The following is a 19,513-nucleotide window of genomic DNA, read 5'->3' as shown; positions in this document are numbered from 1 at the left end:
CCCCTCAACAAATTTTAATTTGACTGAGAATCCACAGTGTGCCAGGCACCGTCCTAAGTGCTGAGCACTCCAGTACATTGTACTGCAGAGACATTGAAAATTGACATGAAAATGAACAAGAAAAGTTTCTGAAAACTGCTCAGAAATGAACAATTACTGATAAAGTCCTATGAGGAGAATAAAGCAGGGTAATGTGTTGGAACATGTCTGAAGGCTGCGAAATTGGCTGGTCAGGGAAAAACTCTCTGAGGAGGTAACGTTCAAGCTGAGATTTGAATGACAATAATCAACAAGACAATGAGGAAAAAAGTATATGAGGTAAGCTATGACATGATGCCAAGTCCTAAGGCAGGAAGCAGCTTGGCATGTTCAAGGAACAGAGAGAATGGTCTTGTGGTGAAGGGTGGAAAGGAGAAGGAGAGTGGCAAAGATAAGAATGGAGAAAAAGGCAGAGTGTAGTCGTGCTGGACTTTGTAGGCTAGAGTAAGGAGCTGTGATTTCATTCCAATTGTGATGAGAAGCTATTGAAGAGTGCTGGCAAGGGAGTGTTATGATCTGACTTTAATTTTCATAGGACCACTTGGTTCTGGGTGGAGAACAGATTGTCAGGGCAAGAGTGGGAACAGAATAGCAGTTTGAGGGCTTGTTAAGAAGCCCAAGCAGGCTTCTGTTCCGGCTATGAAAGAGTAGCTGGTATTATACTTCTCTTCCGACCAGAAAGAGCTATAAACCCCAAGCAAATATATAGAACAACTCTTTACAGGCATTGGACAGCACCGATGAAGAGACGCACACAAGGCGCACCTGACATTCACCATGGTTTTCTCCCTAAGGGCATTTTCCAAACTGGCACACAGAAATAGAGCCCAAGTAGCAAACGGTGGTGATCTCATTGAAAAAAGAAAACAAAGATGGAAATTTGAGGCTGCTAAACTGGCCAGCATTTGAAAGGTAGGGTACTGGAAAGGATAGGGCTCCCACACAAAAAAAGAGCCTTCAAAATTTGGGTAACAATCTTCCATGTTCTTAGTTACCTCTTGTGGTAGTTAATTTTATGTGTCAACTTGGCTGAACCACGGTACCCAGATATTTGGTCAAATACCAGTGTAGATGTAGTTTTGAAGATTTGGGGTAGGGGAGGATGAGATACACTGGGATTCAGACTTTAAGCAGATTACTCTCCATAATGTGGGTGGGCATCAACCAATCAGTTGAAGGGCTTAAAAGGAAACAGACTGAGATCCCCTAAGGAAGAGGGAGTTCTACCTTTAGACTACCTTCAGACTCGAATTTCAAAATCAACTCCTCCTCCAGCCAGCTGGCCTGCTCTATAGAGTTTGGACTTGCCAGCCCCCAAAATTGCATGAGTGAATTCTTTAAAATCTCTCCCTCGTGGTGCCTGAGTGGCTCAGTCAGTTAAGCATCTGACTCTTGGTTTCAGCTCAGGTCATGATTTTACAGTTCATGGGTTCGGGCACCACGTCTATTGGGCTCTGTGATAGCAGTGTGGAGTCTGCTTGGGATTCTCTCTCTCCCTCTCTCTGCCCCTCCCCTTCTCATGCTCTCTATCTCTATCTCCCTCTCTCTCAAAGATAAATAAATAAGCTTAAAAAATAAAATAAAAATGTAAAATCTCTCCTTCTCCCTTTCTGTCTTCCTCTCTCTCTCCCCCTCTCTCACCCCCACTTTGCCCCCCCCAGACACACACACACACACACCCTGTTGGTTCTGTTTCTCTGGAGAACACTGACTAATACAGCTCTCAAGCTGTCCACGCACAGGGTGACAGGTATGTAGTAAGTCTAGAGAGCAACTAGTTCATTTGGAACAGAGAGATAGAAGGAAGTATTAAAGATTTTTCAGATAAAGACTGGAAATAAAAGATTATTCAGATGGTTTAACCATATGGAAACTGTAGGAAGTATAAGGAAACTAACCTATAAAGTACAAAGAAAATGAAGCAGATGAAAAATTGAGGAATTATTAACTCTAAATAAAAGAATGCAACTTTCTGAATAACAGTTGCATAGTCAGAAAATGGAAACACTAAATATGGATTTAACTAATAATTGTAATTCAAACATATGGGGGGAGAGGAGAGGGTAAAGGGGCTATATGAAAGCTAAAACTCTCATCCACATAGTAAATCAAAAGATAATTAAAAGTATAAAGAGATAGCAATATATATGTATTAGTTAAGGGAAATATATAGGTAAATATCAAAAGAAATATCTAAAAGTATTCGATATAGTTGCCTCTGTAGAATGCATGTGGCAGTATTTTGTTATAACCTCTTAGTATTGACTTTTTAAAAAATGTCTATTTATTTATTTTGAGAGAGAGAGAGAGAGAGAGAGAGAGAGTGAGTGTGTGTGTGTGTGTGTGTGTGTGTGTGTGTGTGTCAGCGAGCTGGGGAGGGGCAGAGAGACAGGGAGAGAGAATCCCAAGCAGGCTCTGGGCCATCAACACAGAGCCGGACGTGGGGCTCAATCTCATGAACTGTGAGATCATGACCTGAGCTGAAATCAAGAGTCAGACGCTTAACCAACTTAGCCACAGTTGGCTAATATAAGCACCCCAGTATTATTTGACTTTTTAAACTATACACATGTATTACTTTGTTAAAACAAAACACACAACAAAGCTAGTATTCACTCAGCCACAAAGGATCTTTAAAGGTAGAGGAAGATACAACAAATGACTCATGCTTTTAAAAACTTATTCACAGCTTGAAAGCATCAGAGAAACTCCCTCTTCCTCCTAATTGTATGCACTAAAATTTCAGAGGATTTATTATTCATTCAGTAGAAAACAAAAGGGTTTGAGGCCAATAGCCTAATTTTAAGAGAAGTTGGGAAAATGTGTAAAGCATGTTTGCTTGCTATTTGGATATTTACCAGAGAGAAAGTAGTGTATTCACAAAAACTCATGCTTAAAGAATTCTTAATCAGATCAAACCACTAACTACCAATAGCATTAAATTCAGTGATGGCAGATGAAGGTTAGCAAATGTACGTAGGAAGAAATGACACCCACACAAAATACAGAAATGACAGTATATTAAGATCACTGGTGAAAATCTTGGATTACCTTATAAATGAAAAACAGATTGACTAAAATAAAAATTCAACTTCACCCTTTTAAAAGAAGCATATACAAAGAACATAAGATGATGGAGGAAATTTCCCATGGTTTATGCAACAATTATGTGAAGCCCACTAGGTCTGGTATGTGTCAGATTCTGACATAGATGCATCACCTGCCCTGAACTGTTGTCTTAGCCAAAGCCAGGTGGAGAATTGCAAACTTTCCTATTTTTATTGCTGATATTTACTACTACTCTTGGAATCTCCTAATTCTTCTGGCTCCAACCCCACTGCTATTACTTTCTCCAGTAATACTTAATTACAGCCCTTGATTTAAGGAGATTCTAGAAAATCTGAAGAAAGATGACAAGATTCTAACAGTTTGGTAAATAATTCCTAAGAGGAAAACTAAAAGAGTTTGATCTATTAAGTCAGAAGTAAGATAAGAGAACATTTTTTTCTTCTGTTTATATCTGAACCAGCCAAAGAACATAGATGCATGATCAATGGACATAACACTAGAGGTTACTCATTTTTAATGAATTAACTTTCACTGCTTTGTCCATGTACTAATTTCCCAGGCTAGGTTCCCAATGACTTCCTAATAAATTAGTCCAAATGAAATCAAACAAATTCTGAAAGGAACCGGTGTTCTCTCTCGTAGGATTATCTCTAGGTCTCTAAAGACAGTTGACAGAGCAAAATAATAAGGTTACTTTCAAGATTTAATCTGTACCAACCGGCTCAAATATTATTAGTTTTCAAGTATTACATTTTCCTGAATAAATAATGTGTACTTTCTTGTCAGTGACCTGCTACTAAAACCCATCTTCAAATTTAGTTACACAGGCATGATTTCAAACTAGATGTTTGAATTTCCCCCGTCCTTACTTTATAAAATTGTTTGACTTTCTTCAGTAGGGCTTTAAAAATCCAGACTCTGTCTCTAAGAAATGAAAGAGTATTGTAGTTTCATAGAAATTTAAAGTTTTGTGTAATACAGGCACCATTCATAAAACTATATATGAATTTTAGAACTTAAATTAGATATAAGCATTTATCAAAGAAATTGGAAGAGAGGAAGGAATAGGCAGAAGAAACAAATAGGCTAGGGTACAATGACTTGGATAGGGATCGTAGCAGTAGAAATGAAAATTGAGAGCCTTCAGTATCTGTCTTGGAAGCAAAGGAGTAATCATGGGTAGGGTAGGAGATGACGGCACTTGAGGCAGGATGGTTCTTAAGTTCTTAGCTCAAGTGACTGCAGAGATGAGATGCCATTTACTGGAATGTGTGGACCAGGGTCAGAGGTGAAGATGGGACCATTCTAATTTTGTGGGCATTTTAATTTTGAGCTGCCTAGTGGAATTCCTAATGAAGATGTCAGGGAGGACGCTAGATACATGGCTTTGACATTTCTGGGCAAGGTCACGGTCCGGGAGCAGATTGGGAATCATGAGCACACAGATAGTATTTAAAGTCAGAGGCTCCAGGGGCGCCTGGGTGGCTCAGTCGGTTAAGCGGCTGACTTCGGCTCAGGTCATGATCTCGCGGTCTGTGAGTCCCAGCCCCGTGTCGGACTCTGTGATGACAGCTCAGAGCCTGGAGCCTGTTTCAGATTCTGTGTCTCCCTCTCTCTGACCCTCCCCTGTTCATGCTCTGTCTCTCCTTGTCTCAAAAATAAATAAAAACGTTAAAAAATTTAAAAAAAATAAAGTCAGAGGCTCCAGTGAAAATCCCTAGAGACATATAGGGATTATATGTAAATATAGGAGAACTGGGCCCGCGGCCCTAACCCTCAGACATGTCATAGTTCAGGCGTTTTACAAAGAAGAGGCAGCAAATGAAACTAAAAAGGTGTGACAGAGAGGAGGAACACCAAGACTAAAAGGATGTCACAGAAACTGAGAAAAGAAACTGACATGAACTGCTAAAAGGTGGGGTAAATGAGAAAAGAAAATGATCTCCTGTTTGGGTATGTGAAGTCAGGAGGTCGTGGGTGACCTTGACTAGAACCTTGACATAAGTCCACGGATTATTGGGGACAGAAGCCTGAATGGACAGTGAGGAAGTGAAAAGTGTCTCAAGTCAAATCTTTCAGGAAGTTTTGCTGGGAGAGGAAGCCCAGTGGTCTGGTGGTGAGAGGGGATGTTAGCTCAAGAGGTCTGCTTTGTTGCTGCTCTTATTTTTACTTTTCACTATGGAAACTTTCATACTTAACAAATGCAAAACCAGAGGATAATATTCTGTACCTTTATGAACTCACCACTCAACTTTTAAAAGTATCCTTTTTTTTTTTTGCTTGTTTTTTATTGCTTATTTCTTCTATTGCCCCCTTTTTCATTTCTTTAAGGTTAAGATGCAATTTATATTTAGTAAAATTCACCCTTTTGGGTATGTAGTTCTATGAATTTGTATAAATGCATACATCCATATAACCACTCCCAAAATCAAGATATGGAATTGTTCTACCACCCCCAAATTGTCCCTCATCCACTCCTTCCACCCACAGCCCCTGGCAAACTGTCCTGTTTCCTGTCACTATAGTTTGCCTTTCCAGAGCATCATTTAAATGGAACCAAAGAGGATACAGCTCGTATGGCTTCTTTCACCAAGCACAATGCACATAAGATTTATCTATGTTGTTGCATATATTAGTAGATTGTTCTATTTAACTGCTGACTAGTATTCCACTGTATGGATGTACCACAGTTTGTTTATCCATTCAACAGTTGAAGGACATTTGGTTTATTGCTGGTTTTTGACTATGATGTAAATCCTCTATAAGTATATATGTACAGGTTTTGATGTGAACATAAATTTTCATTTCTCTTGATCAACATGTAGGAGTAGGATTTCTGGGCTTATGGTAAGAATATGCCAAATTATTTTCCAAAGTATTTACAATTTTGTATCCCACCAGTAATGAATGAGAGTTCTGGTGCTCATTGGTCTCTGCAGCTATTGGTGATGTCAATAAAAACACAAACAAACAATATTGCCCAATTTAATACCTATGTTTGCAGTGGTATCACATTATAGCTTAATTTTCATTTCCTTAATCCTTAATGATGTTGAGAATCTTTTCAAGAGTTTTTTTTTTTTTTCTATGTCTTTTTTGGTGAGGCATCAGTTTAAGTCTTTTACCTATCACTCATTTGGTTGGTTGCTTTCTTATTATCAAGTTCTGTGATTTTTAAAAACTATACTCTGGATACAAGTTCTTTGACAGATATATGTTATGCAAATAATTTCTCCTGATGCGTAGCTTATCTTTTCACTATCTTAATAGTGTCTTTCACAGAGAAGAAGTTTTCAATTTACCAACACTATCTTTTACAAATCCTGCTTTTGGTGTCGTATCAAAAAATAGTTGCCAGGACACCGGGGTGGCTCAGTCAGTTGGGCCTCTGACTCTTGATTTCAGCTCAGGTCATGATCTCAGAGTCATGGGATCAAGCCTTGTGTTGGGCTTCACGCTCAGTGTGGAGTCTGTTTAACTCCCTCTCTTTCTCTGCCCTTCTCCCCCACTTGCGCCCTCTCTCTTCCAAAAAAAAAAAAAAAAAGTTGACAAACCCAACTCACAAAGATTTCTATGTTTTCTAGGTATTACCTTTGTATCTACAATCCATTTGCAGTACATTTTTGCATAAGGGGTGTGGTACGGGTCAAGGTTTTGTTTTTGTTTTTTGTTTTTCCATATGAGGTTCAATTGTTCCAGCAGCATTTGTTGAAAAGACTATGCTTTCTCCATTAAATTTCCTTTGTGCCTTTGTAAAAACAATCAATTGACCATAGATGTGTGTGTCTATTTCTGGTCTCCTTATACTGTTCCCTTGATCATCTATCTAGCCTTCCACCAGTTTGACACTCTCTTAATTACTGCAGCTTTCTACCAAGTTTTGAAATAAAGAAGTATGGAAACTCTGTTCTTTTTTTAAAAATTATTTTAGCAACTCCAGTTCCTTGGTCCTTCCATATGGATTTTAGAATCAGCTTGTCAATTAAAAACAGAAAAAGCCTACAGATTATAATGGGGTTTGAGTCAAATCTCTAGCAGCCCTATGACCTACACTTGAAAACTGTTCCTGAGTCATAAGGATGGTGACCCAATGGGCCAGAGCTCTTCTGTGGTGCTTTGGAGATAGTGTCATGTCCTGCATGGTGCCGGGGCACTAGAAGACATGAAGGACTTAAGTGTTCTGGTAGCTGAGTTCACACATAGAAGGTAATGCTCCTAGTGGAAAATTGTACTATGGGTGCTTTCCTTCTACTGTTCAGTGTTGCTCTGGATCACAATTTTGAAAAGGGAACGATGTAAATCAGTCCTGCACAGAAAGGCAATGCTTACTGAGTAGGAACAAAGTAAATAAATTGCCCAAAAAGAAGAGGAAAGGATGAAGACATGGGAAAATGAAGAATTCAGGAATGAAGGAAATAGAAATACATAGGAGAGCTTAAATAGGAAACAAAGTGAGAGAAAAAAAAGATCAAATCATTGAAACCAACTAAGTTTCACAAAGGGAAAGTGCAGTAAAGGTAGTGGGAAAAGAAAAATAATTCAATGTGTTGTACATTTTTTATTGCTCTGCTTTATATGAAGATTTCCTACCAAAATATTAAACACACGCAATCACGAATTGCATGCTGTATATAAAAATAAATAAAATGTACACAGCCTTCAAATAAATGGTCACCATATTTTACTTGTAACTAATAATGTTTCATGATCAAGGCATATGGAATATTGTATTTAAACACTTTTTGAATGCAAGAAACAACAAATGTTCTTTGACATATGTAGAAGAGATACTAGTGGATTGATTTCTCATATAAGTATATGACTTTAACTCTCCACTTTAATTCTAGGGACATTAGTACTGTCCTGAATATACTCTTACGTGATGGTGGTAAAATACAAGCTGTTGAAGAATTAATTATAACAAATTAGAGGGAGTGGGTTATATGGAGTGGTGCCTATTTTTAGCTTCTCAACCCTAAAACTACACATGTGATATTTAAAAATGAATATCAAATACAATTCTCCTGGATGCTTGCCTCAGCTGCTGTCTCACATGTGATCATTTTGGCCACAGCTCTGCTCCCAGCATGTCTTTACGTGACAGTTTTTTTTCTTTTTATTTTCAAGCATCACCTACTTCCCCAGGCTCTCTAGACCCCTCTAGGCATATTGTGGTCCAGCCCTTACCTCACAGGCCTATAATTATGTTGTGTGTGGGAAGCAAGATGGAAAGGATGGCAATCGTAGACATATCGGCCAGCAGATGAGTGACAATGTGCTTTCGCTTGCCTTATGCATTGGGAACATCACTGATGGAGAATAATAAATGAATGAATGAGTGAATAAATGAATGAATGAATGAATGAATAAATAAATAAATAAATAAATTTATACACACACACACATACACACACGACCTCTGTCCCATTGTGATCTGTTACACAGGTATCCACTCCCCCACTTTCTAGTGCCTGAAAACAGGTTTAAGCTCAGCACTCAAATGCAACCAGAAGTCATCTCTCTGAAATCTAAGTGAAATGCATCTATTTTTTCTTCTTTCTCCATTTGTCAAGCAAGATTATCTGGAAATTTCCAACTGTTTCTATTTATATATCTTTGTCCAGTACTTTATCATTTTGAAGTTTCCCATAATCACCAGGCAACAGCTCAACATAATATTGCTGCAGCTTGAACAGTCCCTGCTAGCAAGATGATGTTGTCACATCAATGATCCTATGACCTTTAGGATTAAGGAATATACAAACACCAACTGTTTCCCTTAGAAACAGTGTTTCCTTCCACCATAAAGAAAAATCTAAAATTCACATATTAAGTGGAAAGTAATGGAAACTCCACTCTAAGCTGAGAGAGAGAAACTACCTTGCATTTGTGTTTATAATGTCTGAAGTTCTCCCTTGAATTTGTCCATAAAACCCTCTGTGACAGCAGTGGATGCACCAGCATGCTTTCCGAAAATAAACTGGTATAATTTCCAGTAAATATGGTAGATTTTGCTGACAAGTTCAGGCCATATTCCTGATAAAAACACCTAAAAGTGCTGGATGAAATACAGCAAAAATGATTTATTTAATGTACAGTTGAATTCAAACTAAAGAAAGGACTATTTCCAGGGGCTGAGAAAGACACAGGCACCAAACCTACAGCAGCAAGAACTGGAGTATAGAGGACCACGTAGCCAGCAGACCCAGGTGTGGGCCTTCAAGGCTCGAGGCTAATGTTTTAATATCTTTACAGGAACACAAGAGTCAAGCCTCAGATCAACAGCAGGCAAGGTGGAGGAACAGAGAGCCACTTTTCTACAAGTCACGTGTGCAGTAGGACCCTACTGAGCTCCACCTGCAAATGTGAAGAAGCACCTCCTAGGTGCTAGGGGAAGAGAATCACCTGTGAATAGTCAGAAACCTAAGCCATAGGCTGTAGTATCTGAATTTGCAACACCAGCATGGTATTGGCAAAAACTGGTCCGGGACAGACAAGAATCTTAGGATCTCTGCAGAGGAAGACATGAAGACAGCCCAGTTCAGGTGAGAATTCCACAGAAAAGAACCTGATAGCAGCTTGTTCACAGTACAATATTACACTCATGGAAAGAAACAAAGTGCCATAAGGAAGAGCCAGGCCACGTAGAACCAGGAACTCAAGGTAATACAACAATGTGGAAAGGCCTATAAATAAATATGGGGGTGCCTGGGTGGCTCAGTCAGTTAAGCGTCTGACTCTTGATTTCAGCTCAGGTCATGATCTCATGGTTTCGTGAATTCGAGCCCTGCATCGGGCTCTGTGCTGACAGTGGGGAACCTGGTTGGGATTCTCTCTCTCTCTCTCTCTCTCTCTCTCTCTCTGCCTCTCCCCCACTGATGCTCTCGCTCTCGCTCTCTCTCTCAAAAAAAAATAAATAAACATTTAAAATAAATAAATATGATTAAAATATTTAAATCAATCTGTGTGTGATACAGAAAGTAAGCAGCATTCACCTGTGATGAACTAAGATGGGATGGATATGGCTGGAAGGGGATGCACCAGCTGCTGCATGGTCCCAGACATTTGAGAAATATGAAGGATGTCATTATAAGGGCTGTTGCTAAGTACCACTGATTCACTGAAAAGTGAAAATGACAGGCTCAGCTTTATTAATCAACAGCTTAAAGCAAAATGGGAGGGTTAGGGGTCTCCTCAATAGTCTTTAAAGATACTCTTATCCCCTGCATCCAGAGAGCAAATGCAACCCCAAAAAAGGGCACGGGGCTTAAGAGTAGCAGAACTTCAGAGAAGACTGAACTCTCTGCCTAGCCCAATCTCCTATGTCAACATCAGGACCCTGATGGAGCATGAGAGGGATCCTGACAGTTGGGATGAGATATGTGCGTAGGTTTCATTGAAAATCCTGAATCTCTAAGTTCTCCTGAACCCTCTGGAATCATAGAAATATAGCTGCCCCCTCCTTCTGCTTTCCTAAAACCTATGCAGAAATCCTCAAATAAAACAGGAAACTTACAAGAGAAAGCTTGCCCTCAGGGATCCTCCCCCACCTCTTTTCTTGGTTCTGTAGTTAGGGTTAAATTTCAGCATAACTAAACTGGGAACAAGGGCTTGCTAAGGGAGGAGAGAGATGATGAGCCAAAGCTACTGCAGGATTGGTTCACAAGAATGGCAGGAACTGGGGGAGTATGCAAGGAGAGGATCCTCAGGATGAAGGATCAAGATGGATGAAACATAAATATGGGAAAGTTTATTGACATGGGGACGTTCTGCCATGATACATTATTTAACACCCTGCTAAGGGCCCCGAGTGACAGCTCTAGCACTTTACTTAGATGCCTCTAAAATCTTAGAAAGAGTGATGACACACATTAAATAAACTGGAGATGCCAGTACTATAGTGGTGAACTGTGGAGAAAGGGCCAAGGGCTCAGAGAAGTAGGCATGCTAGAATGGGTCAGACTCCACCAGCTGGCCACTCTGTGGTGAGTCCAACCTGGAAGACACTCCATGTACCAGGGCAAAAAAGAGCACACTGGTGGGGGGTCACCAGCATCACTGAGAAACTCAAGATGAGACTGCCCTCTGTGGCCAGCATGGACATAGAAGATGCCATTGCACAACTTGGCCCCCTGATAGCAATGGAAATGATAGGACCCCAGAAGAGCAGAGGCCAATGGCAACTTCTAACTATCAAAAGCAAGATTAGCATAATTTCCCTAACAGGCAGCAAGAACAGATCCGCAGCCAGGGAGCCTCAACTATGGGGACCTACGAAGATGGCTCAAAGAACATGGTATTCCCAGGGGCAACATAGATGGGCGACCAACAAGGGTATATTCAAAAGAGATCGAGAATAGATAAGCAGGGGCATCTGGGAGGCTCAGTAGGTTGAGGGTCCAACCCTTGATCTCACAGCTCATGAGTTCAAGCCCCACATCTGGCTCTGCACTGTCAGCGCAAGATGCTCCCTCTCCTTCTCTCTCTGCCCCCGCCCGCAACTTGTGCGCTCTCTCTCTCTCTCTCTCAAAAATAATAAATAAATTTTAAAAAAAGGAATAGAGGGGCGCCTGGGTGGCGCAGTCGGTTAAGCGTCCGACTTCAGCCAGGTCACGATCTCGCGGTCCGTGAGTTCGAGCCCCGCGTCAGGCTCTGGGCTGATGGCTCGGAGCCTGGAGCCTGTTTCCGATTCTGTGTCTCCCTCTCTCTCTGCCCCTCCCCCGTTCATGCTCTGTCTCTCTCTGTCCCAAAAATAAATAAATAAATAAAAAAAAAAAAAAAAAAAAGGAATAGATAAGCAGAAAACTAGGGTCAGCCAGCCCCGTGGAAGAACACGATCCCCTTCCCAGTGCCCAGATCAGAACCAGTTCTATGACCCAGCATCCGCTGAATAAAGAAGAGCCAGGTTTCCATAAGGAAGGGCCTTACGCCACTTGGAAAGTATATACTCTAGTGATTCCTCTGTCTTCTCCCACAATATCTATGTTCACTTGAGAGGGTAAACATATATTAGAGAAAGGGGAATACTCAAAGGACCATCATGGCCCTCCTGTTAGACTAGAAGCAAATTGGGGTCAGGTAATAAATGAGTCCTCACCTGGCTCTCACAGTGGGTTCAGTAGGTACACAGAAACGTCTCATGGTCATTTCCTTGGTTCCCGAATGTTTATTCAGAATGGCCTTCCTTAGAAGTTGGCAGAAATCTCACATTTGCTCTTTGATGCTGAAATTAAGCACTATTAAAAGGTACAAAAATCCAAATAGAAGCCCTGAAACTGTCCATTGGCCAAGATAGTAAATCCAAACAGTATCAGCACTGGAGGGGATAACAGATATTGCTGTTGTCCTCAAAAACTTAGAGGATTCAGGGGTACTGACCCTCGTTGTATGTCCCCATCTAATTCAACAGTCTGTCCCTGCAAAAACTGACGGATGAAGGCACCCGACAGTGAACTGCTATGACTTAAACAGGCAGTACCCTGATTGCAGCTTCTGCACCAAATGCAGTATCATTGCTATAGCAGACTAACATGGCCTCAGGTGCATAGTATGAGGTCACTGGTTTGGTATAAAGGAGGGTCAGAAACAGTTTGCACTTGCATGGGATAGACAAGAGTACATATTTACGGCCTTTTCCCAGGGCTGTGTTAACTATTCTGATCTCTGTCATAATAGAGTCTAAAGGTGCTATGTTAGGTGATATGGAAGCTGCCAGCTTTGAAAGCAAGAAAGGGCTCAGCAGCAGGTCCAGGCTGCAGGACAATCAGGCTTGCACCTGGGCCACATGACCTAAAAGATCATTCATTGTTTATAGGGGTCTGTGGCAGAGAAAGACACTGTGTGGAGCCTCAGGCAAGTGCTAACAGGAGACACTCAGGGTTCTGTTGCACGGCCATGTAGTCTACAGCAGAGACTCATGCACTATTTGAAAAGGAGCTCCTGACATGCTACTGGGCTGTGTTGAAACTGGTGTTTGACTATGCAGCTGGAAGCTGGGTAATATCAGACATAATAAGGCCTAAACAATCAGTTGTAACATGGAAATGGTATATCTGGGATCAGGTTCAAGAGGATCCAGGGGCACCTGAGTGGCTTAGTCAGTTAAGCGTCTGGCTCTTGATTTTGGCTCAGGTCATTGTCCCAGGGTTATGCGATCAAGTCCCATTTGGGCTCTGTGCTGAGTGTGGAGCCTATTTAAGATTCTCTCTCTCTCCCTCTGCTTCTCTCCCACTTGCACATGCTCTCTCTCTCCCTCAAAAGAAAAAAAAAATTAAAAAGAGGACGCAGAAGTCACAAGTATGTTGCATGGGCAGGTGACCCAGGCCCCTCTGATGCTTTCCTCTGTCACATTTCTACCTCATGGTATCCTTTGGGGAAGGGGTCCCCTATGCAGTTTATAGAGAAGGAATACCCTGAGCTTGATTCATGGTGGATTGGTTTGGTATGTTGGTACAAGCTGAAAATGGAATGCTTCTGTACTACAGTTCAACTCAGGGTGTCTCAGAAGGACAGTGATGAGGGGGAATCCTTTTTCTTTAAATTAATTTTTTAATGTTTTTTTCATTTTATTTTTGAGAGAGAGAGACAGAGCAGAAGCAGGGGAGGGGCAGAAAGAGACGGAGACACAGAATCAGAAGCAGGCTCCAGGCTCTGAACTGTCAACACAGAGCCCGACACGGGGCTTGAACTCACCAACAGCACAGCAAGGCCATGACCTGAGCCAAACGGAAGCTTAACTGACTGAGCCACCCAGGCACCCCTGAGGGGGAATCCTTCTGATGAATAGATTCAGATAATGCATTTCATTATCTACTTTGTATGGAAAGAGAAGTGACTTAAGATAAAAGTATTTATGGACTCATTGGCAGTGGCAGATGGCTGAGCTGATTAGTCAGGGTCCTGAAAGAAGTAAGATGAAAATAATGGCCTGAGGAAGCCTGAGGGGAGACATGTAGATAGGCACAAAGAATGAGATCATCCACTTCTGTTCAAGGAAGAACACCAAAAACAAGAGATAACCAACAAGCTGGAGGAAACATTTGCGAGAATCCGTATCCCCAAAACCTTTGGAAAATCCTGCTTTGCATCCCAAGGCTGTCAGACATTTGTCTTCCTTCTTCTGGAAGGAGATAAAACACTGGAACTACCATTTCTAGAAGCACTGTATACAAAGCCCTCACTATTTCATTCCAGGATGAATGTAATTCATACAAAATGCAAGCAGAGGAAGACCAAGGGCATGTCATTCTCACAACTCACTCTTTATTCAGAAGTATAGTGTATGCTTGCTTCTTTATAATGCTTTTTTTTTTTAGAAGTGGGAGGGGCAGAGGAAGGGGGAGAGAGAATCTTAAGCAGACTCCACACTCAGCATGGAGCCTCATGGGCCTCAGTCTCACAACCGTGAGATCATGACCTGAGTCAAAATCAAAAGTCGGACACTTAACTGAGCCACCCAGGCGCCCCAATAATGCTTCTATTAAGAAAAGCCCACTTCGGGGCGCCTCAGTGGCGCAGTCGGTTAAGCGTCCGACTTCAGCCAGGTCACGATCTCACGGTCCGTGAGTTCGAGCCCTGCGTCAGGCTCTGGGCTGATGGCTCGGAGCCTGGAGCCTGTTTCCGATTCTGTGTCTCCCTCTCTCTCTGCCCCTCCCCTGTTCATGCTCTGTCTCTCTCTGTCCCAAAAATAAATAAAAAACGTTGAAAAAAAGAATTAAAAAAAAAAAAAAAAAAAAAAAAGAAAAGCCCACTTCTCAGTGCCCCTGGTAAGGAGAGAACAGTTACAATTGGATTTCATCTCTTTCAATCATTCAATACATTCTCCTAAAGAATGTATTTGGACACCTTCCTTAACTATGAAATAGTTGCAAGTTCATGTCTACAGAATGACAAGCTTCCTTTTAGTCCATCTCTTTTATGATGGGGCAGGAGGAGTGGATCTTAACCGTGCAGACTTTTGAAATACAAAAAGAAACTTACACAGCAGAAGCTGAGAAAACAGGGTGTTTAATAGCCATTATGATCTAATATTATCTTGGTTAGAAAACAGAAACGATTTGTTTGAAAACCTTTGGGTTGACTTTTGTCCCTTGTGTTAATTTATACCTCACTGCTTTACCAAAGAACCAGCTAACTAATTTGTGTCTGACACAGAGAAGGCCATCATCCCTGTTCTTCCCAAGTAATCCTAAAATGTCCATATAACCAACAAAGTATCACTGCCCAGAGTACTTGAAGATCTCTTACAAAGAAACAGCATAAAGAAAACTCAGAAGAGAAAATTAAAAAAAAAAAAAAAATTCACAGAAGAAGAAAGCCTGAATGGTCAAAACACACAGAAAGAGGTTTTCAACCTTAAACAGTAATCAGAGAAATGCAAATTAAGACAGAGGCAAATGTTAATTACACATTACTAAGTATTGGCAAGGTTTTGAGGGAATGAGAACTCTCATGCAATTCTGGTAAGTGCGTGTGTAACCACTTTGGAGATCAGTTTGGTAACAGCCAGCAAGTTGAAGCTTTATATACCATACATAGGCTAACATTTCTAGTCACACTGTTGTCATAGAAGAAAAAATTGGAAGCAACCTAAATGTCCACCAATTGGGGAATAGAAACGTAATTATGATACATTCCTAGATGGAACACTATATAGTGATTTTAAAAATGAACAAACTAGCTCTACAGCATCAAAATAGGTAAATTTTAAAAATGCAATGTTGAGTGAAAACAGCAAAATACTATGTATGAAAACATTTTAAATACCCCAAACAGCACTATATGGTGTGCTGTTTGTGAATCCATACATATGCCATAAATATGAAAGCATGGACAAGAAACAAGAACCAACTTTAAGAGAATGGTTAGCTCTGGAGAGGAAGAAAAAGAAGATTTCAATTTTATCTGTAACTTTTTTTATATTAAAATACATATCTGAAGCAAATATAGCAAAATACTAACAGTTGGGTGATAGAGACTTTTACGATTGTTGAAAATGTTTTGTCATTTAAAAAGTAAAAATTGAATCAATTATAAACATCAAACATCTAATTTAAAAACCATTTCTCTCTCTCTCTCTCTCTCTCTCTCTCTCTCTCTCTCTCTCACACACACACACACACACACACACACACACACACACGCACACACATGCACGCGCAGGCACCCACACTTTCAGATTTGCCAACCTAAATCAGCAGGCTAAAGGGTTTCTCAGAGACTCCCCTCAGCATTAAGGATGCTAATTGCTACTCTAGCAGTTACTGGAAGATCAAAGACCCGCCCACAGAGCAGAGCTGCGTTTCATCTTCCACAGACCAAACACTAATACTGCCCATCCCCCACCATCCATCGCCTCCTCTCAAGCTGCCACGTTGGACCAATTCCCTTTCCTTTCCCCACATGCTCTCCCCCACCCCTAAAATAGCTCTGTGCCAAAAATAAACACTCAGAAAAATGCTTGTGGAATGAATGGAGAAAGGTAACTTCACTATCATTATGTTTCTCTTCTAATTACCACGGTTTGTCTAAGGATGCACTCATTTGTTTCTGCGGTAGCGACTCAGAAACCCATCATGGGTACGCTCTTCAGTCTGTCTCCCAGGAGCTGGGGAAGGAATATTACAGCCTTGTCATCCCTCTGTCACCCAAGGCCCTGGACACAAACCACGTGTAACCACCCTATTACTCTGCCCCCAATCCTTGTGTGCTGCTTAAAGTCAATGGGCTTTCACTCAGGAGAGCTCCGCATGTTGCTGGAAAGCAGGGCTATAAGAAGGTCTCCCTTTCCTGGGGCAAGACATCAACCTTCTGGGACTGGTATGATAACAGAAGGGGACTTCTGTCATGCATTGCAAAGTGGAGTTGACAAGACCAGGGAGATTCGATCACCCTCATGGTACATTGTATCTGACCTCAAGGAAACGAACAAGGGAGCCCTCGCACTCTAGAGGGTTCCAGCAAAGTTGTCCCAAGTTCCATAAAATGGAAAAATCAGATGAAACTAAGTGGCAGGCCAAGGAGCCCCTCAGCGTGGAGTGAATAGATGGGGAGTCTCAGAGGAGAGGCTCCCAAGGAGCCTTGTCAGGGTGCCTATGAATGAGGCATCCCTAGTGCATCAGGACCCCCACCCCCAAAGATGGACACCCTATGCACTGCAATAGGCAGCTTGAGTCTTCAGCAAGACACTGGGCAGGGCCAAACTAGGTCCCATTCTCATACAGGGGTCACTTCCTCTCTGGAAGTGGGCCTCTGGACAAGGGCCTCTTTCCACTCCAACCCAGGCAGTCAGCCACAGCTCTTCTAGCCCCAGACACTAATGGGGAGTAGGTGCCTGGCCCCACATTCACATCTGATCCCTGACCCAGGCTCTTGGTGTCAGTTGAGTCCTGTTCTCAGACCAGCCCTTCCTGCCTGCATGAGTCCTGGGGCACAGGTTCGCAGGCCTTCCTCACCATGCTGTTTCCTCACTCCTGCTCCTGCCCTATAGAGATTTCAATGTCTTTCTTCCTGCCTGCCTTCCTCTTTCTTTCCTTCTTTCTTTCTCCCTTCCTTCCTCCCTCCCTACATTTCTTTCTTTCTTTCTTTCTTTCTTTCTTTCTTTCTTTCTTTCTTTCTTTTTCTTTCTCTTTCTTTCTTTCTTTCTTTTTCTTTCTTTCTTTCTTTCCTTCTTTCTCCCTTCCTTCCTTCCTCCCTCCTTCTGACTTCTTTCTTTCTTTCTTTCTTTCTTTCTTTCTTTCTTTCTTTCTCTTCCTTCCTTTCTTTTTATTTTTCTCTTTTCTTTCATAGAAAAGACCAAGTCTCAAAGGAGAAAGAGAGGAAAGAGACTGCTGTTGAGTTCACATGTGAGACCCCCTTAAAGGGAAAGCAAGAGTATAGGAGGCACTCTTCTAGGAGGGATCTGAGTCAGTCCCATTACAGTGACAGCTGTCCCTCATTTATATATTCAGGCAGGCCACCTGAGGGAATGTTGGTTAGAGCTAAATAACTTTCAAATTGAACAAAGAAAGTCCCTTTTCCTGGGGTGCCTGGGTGGCTCAGTTGTTTAAGCATCTGACTTTGGCTCAGGTCATGATCTCATGTCTCATGAGTTCGAGCCCCATGTCGGGCTGACAGCTCAGACCCTGGAGCCTGCTTCATGTTCCATGTCTCCCTCTCTCTTTGCCCCTCTCCCGCTCATGCTATCTCTCAAAAATAAAAAATAAACATTTAAAAAAAAAAAAAGAGAAAGTCCCCTTTCCTTAGTTAGCCGCTAACCCTCAGACCAAATATGAACTGTTCGACTCTTCAGTGAATACACCATCATGTTTTTGCTCATGCTATATTTAGCTAGGGTGCCCTTCCTTCCTTTACTTTTCTGGCCTTAGTTTATAAAATATCACCCATCCTTTAGGACCCAACATACTACCTCTAACATGAAGCCTTCCTTGATTGCCTCAGTTCTAAGTGATTTTTCTCTCCCGAGTTTACATGGCCATTTCTACTTGTGTTATGATTCCTACCACATCACACTGTGTGATGTAGCCATTTGTGTGGGTCTTGGGTCACTGTGACTTTCAGGTGACTAAATCCCATGGACATTTTTTGTTATCATCTTACTTGATCTCTTAATAGTATTTAATACTCTTGAATATACTCTCCTTTCTGGAATATTGAACTCTTTGGTATCTGTATACACCTCTGGGGGTTGCCTGCCTGGCTTCTTCTCTGCTTTCTTCAGGTAACAGCACTTTGATTTTTATTTTAAAGAACTTTCCATCCCTGAGGTATGTGTAGAACTGATGCCAACCTCAGATCAGAAGTTGAGCATATAACCTTAAGACATGCCAACAATAATGATACCCAGTCTTCCTACTGGAACCAATAGAAGAGACATGTTTTCTTTAGCTTAGATAGGATGTAAACCTGAAGCTTCTGCTAGTGACCTAATCAGGCCACCACATGGAGTAACCCACTTGGTAAAAATGCTTATTAACAAGAAGGCAAAAATGAGATGGAGAGAGAGGCAGGTTCTCAAGGACCTGTTTGAGCATGTGGATCTGAGCATGTCTGACTAGTTCTGAGTTCAGGTTGTAAGAGCCAACAAATTCTCCTTCTTTTTTTTATTTTTTTATTTTTTAAGGTTTATTTATTTTTGTGGGAGAAAAAGTGTGCAAGTAAGGGAGGGGCAGAGAGAGAAGAAGAGAGAGAGAAGAGAAGAAGAGAGAGAGAAGAAGACACAGAATCTGAAGGAGGCTCCAGGCTCTAAGCTGTGAGCAAAGAGCCTGACGTGGGGCTTGAACTCACGGACTGTGAGATCATGGCCTGAGCCGAAGTCAGACGCTTAACTGACTGAGCCACCCAGGTGCCCTGAGCCAACAAATTCTTCTAATTCTTCATCGTGTTCTTGTTCTGTTCTTCTTCTTCT

This window comes from Panthera onca, chromosome B2 (genome assembly GCF_046562875.1).
Source record: "Panthera onca isolate mPanOnc1 chromosome B2, mPanOnc1 haplotype 2, whole genome shotgun sequence".
Taxonomy (NCBI): Eukaryota; Metazoa; Chordata; class Mammalia; order Carnivora; family Felidae; genus Panthera; species Panthera onca.
Note: the sequence above shows the minus strand (reverse complement) of the source record.